The 6,329-nt window shown below is 40.4% G+C and overlaps 1 protein-coding gene across 2 annotated transcripts in view; it reads right to left on the bottom strand.

Moving 5' to 3' along the window:
- LOC138839041 (SERTA domain-containing protein 2-like) overlaps positions 1 to 6,329 on the bottom strand; it is a 117,016-nt gene that overhangs the window by 95,572 nt on the left and 15,115 nt on the right. Inside the window, exon 2 of one of the 2 annotated variants that reach the window (XM_070038681.1) lies at positions 714 to 816. The exons of the other annotated variant lie outside the window; for it this stretch is intronic. The gene's annotated coding sequence lies outside the window, so the exon portion shown is untranslated. The remainder of the gene's footprint in view (positions 1 to 713; positions 817 to 6,329) is intronic. 2 annotated transcript variants of the gene reach the window in all.

Genomic DNA, 6,329 nt, shown 5'->3' with positions numbered 1-6,329 from the left:
GACATAAGAGTCTCACGGACTTTCTTGCCCAGGATAGCTTCGAACTCATATCTTCCGATCTCAGCCTCCTAAAGTAGCTAGGATTACAGGCATGAGTTACCAGCATCTGACCCTGCCTATTCTTAATATCACCTTGAAAATTTACCTCAGAATCACAAACTGAAAAACAAGACTATCTACAACCTGAAGTATTCCCACTCCATACAAGCAGCTCCATAAACCATGGAAGGAAATTGTTCTTTTTCTACTTTTGTAACAGCTTAAAAATCAACCAGTAGAAATGAAAAAAAAAAACAACTTTGGAAGGGGTGTGTGTGTGTGTGTGTGTGTGTGTGTGTGTGTGTGTGTGTGTGTGTGTGTGTGTGTGTGTGTGTGTGTGTGTTTTAATAACAGACAAATTATATTTTAACGGTGGCGCTTCAACTTTGGAAGGGGTGTGTGTGTGTGTGTGTGTGTGTGTGTGTGTGTGTTTTAATAACAGACAAATTATATTTTAACGGTGGCGCTTCAACTCTCTCTTCCTCCTCCCAGTAAAATTCTGATTTCTAAGGAACAGAATGGCCCTTTCATGTTGGTTTTGTCTCCTCTAGTTAACAACACAAGAAATCACTATCATCCATCCCTTCAATTTTATGTAGCTTTCAGAGGCCAAATGAGCAAGAGCATCATGTGGTTAATAAATCTTGGCAATTAGCTGGTGAGGGCAGACTTACGCTAGATGGTTCAGAAGGCTCTCAGATGCGGGAAGCGGGTTATCTCATTGTCTAGGAGTTCCTGAATGCAGCAAGACTGTGTTGAACTGAACAAACGTCTTCACTGGGGGGAAAAACAAAAAAAATCATATATCATCATCCCACACAGTTAGATGAGAGAGGATGTAAAAGAACAGAAAAATTAACAACTGCCACTCTAAAGAAGTTATTTAATACAGTGAAAAGAAAGACACCAATGAGATATTAGCATATGCCTGTAATCTCAGCACTTGGGAAGCTGAAGCAGGAGAATAGTAAGCTACATAGTCACACACACACACACACACACACACACACACACACACACACACTCACAGAGGGTGGGAGGGACAGAAGGAGAAGAGAGGACACCACAGAGTTTGGAAGGCCTGAATTTTGGTCACTCTACTACCATTTGCCAAGTTTTCAATTCTCTGAACTTGGCTTGGTGTGTTTCTAAAATAAGAATAACCACAATTCTCTTGGGCATCACACAGGTTTGTTGTTAGGATGATATCTAAACATTCAAAGATAAGTACTATACCTTAAACACTTGAAAAGGCAACCCCAGGATTTCTGACAATGACAAATTTCCTCACACTGCATTTACTCAAGTGTGACAGGAAATGATCAAAGCCAGGCCTTCCATAGCTCTGCCAACTGAGAATCTCTGAAGTGGGTCTGCTATCACAGCCGCCTGGAGTGACGTCAGGCTGCTGTCCACAGGAGGAGAAAGGCTGCCAGCTTCCACTAAGCCCAGGACTGCAGTGGCCAGCTTCCCTTGGCTGCATGGAAATAAGAATGGACTCTTTATGTGTGGTGTGTGTGTGCATACACTGGGTCACGTGTAGGCACTAAAACAACAAAACTGCTTGGTCTGGGCACACCACACTCACTTCAAATCTTGTTTTCACTAAGGAGATTACACAAACTTGAGCAAAATGCAACTTTCACTTTGGCTGCTTGGAAGAGGGAAAGAATTGTATGTCATAGAAACTTCACCCTTAGCTTGATTTCACAGCAGAACATCCAATTATTCTAGTTTTTACAGAACCTTCTTCAAGCTCCGCAATCAATAAGGAAGACCTTATGGACACCACAGATTTCAAAGCATAAAATATATTCAAGTGTAGTAATGGAGTTTTATAGAAACATCTTCATTTTACCAATAGTTAGAGTTGCTTTATTTTTTTTCTGGTGCTAGTCCCGGGGTTTCCACTCCAGGCTGGGGTGTTGTCCCTGAGCTTTAGTCTAGCACTCAAGTCTAGCACTCTACCACTTGAGCCACAGTTCCACTTCTAGCACTTTTGGTGCTTAACTGGAGATAAGTGTCTCATGTACTTCCCTGCTCAAACTGGCTTCGCACTATGATCCTCAGACCTTAGCCTCCTGTTCACAGGTGTGAGCCACCAGTGTCTGGCATTGGAGTTGCTTTTTACCTGTAAATTCAGCAAGTGTTCATTCAAGTATTAACATACTCTAAATGGATCCACTTTGAGGAGACATCTTGTTACATTTATTACTATAAAGGAAAAAAATCTGGCATATTAACATTTGTCCATTCATAAAATTCCTGGCAGAAAGCAACCTGTTAAATCAAATTTAAAAGAGCAAAAAGAAAATAGGGGCTACATTCATTACAATCTTGTGTCAACTATCCATCACCATCTGGGACAGCAGTCAGATCAGGAATAAGATGGGAACAGATCATGTTTATAACTGGCAATGAAACTTTACTTCAGCCAATAAATCTAGTATAAATCTTAACACTGGAATACTGAAGAAGAGACATGGGGAATATTTTTGGTAGCTGGAAATGTATTTTCTTTGGTCCTACAAGAGTAACTAAAAAGGAGAGAAACTATGGCTCAGTGATTAAAAAAAAAAACAAAGCCAAGGAAAAACCTCTTGAGTTTGACTTTGGCTCTGTGGCTGACAACAGTATAAACCTAGGTCAGGTTTTTAGTGGAGACAAGCTTTTTTCTCAGTATAGGAGATGATAACAGTAAATACTATTTTCTAATTTATAGAAGAACATTAAGAAAAAGGAAGTTAGCAAGTGAAAGTTTTATGTAACATTACATGACAGGAATTAGAAAAGAACAGAAACATAGGCTGGGGATCCAGCCTGATATTGGCCAACTCTTCTGAGAGCTGGGGAGGAAACGTGCTAAACAAGTAGGAAGTGTTATTAGCACTTCCTTCACTTCATAGTTAGACACAACAATAGCACAAAAATATGGCATCAGCACAAGTTTTCTAGAGTTGGTTTCAGCAAGTAACACTGGACATGTGTTCTTCAAACACCTCAAGAACCTGAGTGCCTGTTCAACGTGAATACTGAAAACGGATACCACAACCTTTGTAGCAATATATGGAAGTCGTTCTGGATTTGAAAGTGGCTCTTAGCAGCTTCACAACTTGATGTAACAAAGGGTACTCGGATGTCCAAATTACTGAGGAGCTAGAACAACATGGTGGCTGGGATGTTTTAAATGCACAAGAATTCCACCATGCTAACAATGAACAATGATTATAGGGCAGAGCGCCACACACCCTGACCTAGTACAGAGTTCACGAACCTTATCTTTCAAAGGAATAAAACTTTGTCTTGCCTCAGTAATAGTAAGAAAAACCAAACTGACAGTAACCCTGATTCTACCCAACTTAAACTGAAAATCGACTATTTAGACTTTATTTTTTTGCCTTTTGACAGGGTCACTATAAAACAAAAACAAATGCACACTGAGAAAACATGACATGTGGAGAGTAGAAATGTGTAGCTAGATTGACCAAGTGCCCATGTTTCCAATTTCACAATGCATACCTAAACTCATGCCATACTCCAGTAAATCAGAACATCATCTGCTCTTCTGGTATGCTATTATCTGCTACATAAATGACCTCCTAGGAAGCAAAAGGCATTCTAAAAACTCACTGCGCTAACAGTCATAGGTGACTACTGTATTAAATCATTTCAACTTCAAAGCCATGCATAATACCATTTCAGTAACTGGCTAAATGAATATACAGAATGTTTTTTGCCAGAAACATTTTCCTAGTCACAAATGCTGGATTTTCCTCAGTACACCATTATGTACTGAGTTTGTACTGATACCTTCATCCCATCCTCATCAAGGAAAACTACTTTTTGTTTTGAATTCCTATGTAAGAGGCAATGCTACTGCTAGCTGAAATACCAACAGCTTGGGCAGAAAAACAATTTGAAAACTTTCAAAAAAAAAGAATTATCACACCAATAACCTCCATCAGTAGACAAATGACTAATATAAGATGAAATGGAAAAATTTTAAAAGGCTTCTACTTTTTTTTGGGGGGGGGGGGTCCAGTCGTGGTGTCTGAACTCTGGGCCTGAGTGCTGTCCCTCAGCTCTTCAGCTCAAGGCTAGCACTCTACCACTTGAGCCACAGCGCCACTTCCGGCTTTTTTCTTTTTGCTTATGTGGTGCTGAGGAATCGAACCAAGGGCCTCATGCATGCAAGGCAAGCTCTCTACCACTGAGCCACCTTCCCAGCCCCAACGTTTTTTAAGAAATAGGAAATTCAGGGGCTGGGGAGGTGGCTCAGTGGTAGAGTGCTTGCCTTGCATGCATGAGGCCCTGGGTTCGATTCCCCAGCACCACATTAGCAAAAAGAAAAAAGCCGGAAGTGGCGCTATGGCTCAAGTGGTAGAGTGCTAGCCTTGAGCTAAAAGAGCTGAGGGACAGCGCCCAGGCCCAGAGTTTAGGCCCCACGACCGGACCCCCCCCCCAAAAAAAAAAAGAGAAATAGGAAATTCAGCCAAGTGCTAATGGCTCATACCACTGTTCAAAGCTAGACTAGGCAGAAAAGTCAGTAAGACACTTACATTCAATTAACTAAAAAAAAAAAAAAATTCAAAGTGAAGCTGTGGCCCAAGTGGTAGAGCATCAGCTTTGAGTAAAAAAGCTCAGGGATACACCCAGGCGCTGAGTTCAAGCCCCAGTACTGAAGAAAAAGAAAGAGGAGGGAGGAGAGAAGGGAGGGAGGAAGACAGGGAGGGAGAGAGGGAAGGATGGAGGGAAGAAGGGACGGAAGGAGGAAGGGAGGGAGGGAGGGAGGGAGACAAGAAGAGAGATAAAACATTAAAAGAAAGAAAATATTTTAAAATGTACTGTGTGCAGCGGTTCAGATCTATTGACACAGCTACTCTGGAGGCTTAGGTGGAAGGGTAAGTTGAGCACACATGTTTAGTACCAGTCTGGACAGCATAGCTAGATCTCATCTCCAAAAATTTCTTATTCATATAATTATTCCATTATAAAAAAAAAAGATAAGAGTTTCTCCAAAAGATGTGGAACACCCCTCAGAGGCCCGTATGCAAGTACATAGATTCTACAGACAAGCCAAGCAGCGGTGGATCACCTTTCCTCCATCACCCAGTAGATCTGCCACTCATCTCTTGTTGTTATATGTGAGCAAAGCAGAAACAATAGTTAACTTCCTTATTCTACTGGTGGTGATGGTAGTATTCGACTTCACACACATGAAGCAGATACTTTATCAAGGAGCTACATCCCCAGCCTTTCAAATGCTGTTGTAACTCTAAATTAGCTGAAAAAGAAAATACTTCCATTGATAGCATGTTGTTCTTAGGATGTATTAAGTACTGAAAACAATAATAATAACACCAAGAGTTCATTCCCCATGTCACTCTAGGGTACTCATAGTCACTATGCGGGTGTAACATGAGCACGAGGAAACCAAGCTGTCCTTGTGCGATAGTCTTCATACTAGGGTAGGAAAGGCTGGGGCCCCGACTTGGTCTACTACAGCACTGTTTATGCTGGGATCTTTGCCAAATTACCGACAAATTTTTTGACAATTACATGTTTCACTATAATACAATTCCAATAATATTCTCAAACTACCCTTTGTTTTTGTCCAGTGGCAAATTAATTTTTAAAAGTCCTTCTGGAAATGTAAGAGAAACTGCTTAGCAAGCACAAGTCCCTGAGTTTAAATCCCAATATTACCAAAAGAAAAAAAAATTCCGACATTCAATTGACCAGTATAGTTTTTATCACATAAGATAAAGTTGAAGATGCACATGTTAAAAGGCCAAAATACTTCAAACAAAATACTTAATGGACTGTGGTCCTAAAATTTCACCATTCATTCTCTGAGTGTAATCTCTTTTCCAAACAATTTTTCTGCGAGTACTATATATACATTTTTATGAGCTAGTAAACAATGTTTTCATTGGTCATGCTGTAATTTTTGATCAGAATAAAAATTCCCAAGAAAGAAATGAAAATAATAAAGGACCCGAGACCAGAGCAGTTGCCCTTAGAATCCACACAAATTGAGGATGCCTATGAGAAACTCCAATACAGAATCTAGAAAGAAGCAAAAGTGAAGCTAAAGCTCTAACAACTAATCTATAAGAAAAGTTTAAGTGACAAGAGTTAGATGATAAAGCCAAGTGTGGTGGCTCACACCTGTTACCCTAGCTACTCAAGAAGTAGACATTGGGAATATTGTGTTTGGAGGCCAGCTTTAGGGGGGAGGGGAGTTCATGAAACCTCATCTCAATAAATATAAGGCTGGGCATGGTAGT

This window comes from Dipodomys merriami, unplaced genomic scaffold (assembly GCF_024711535.1).
Source record: "Dipodomys merriami isolate MVZ:Mamm:240054 unplaced genomic scaffold, mDipMer1.0.p SCAF_290, whole genome shotgun sequence".
NCBI lineage: Eukaryota > Metazoa > Chordata > Mammalia > Rodentia > Heteromyidae > Dipodomys > Dipodomys merriami.
This window is presented reverse-complemented; position numbering and strand designations above follow the sequence as displayed.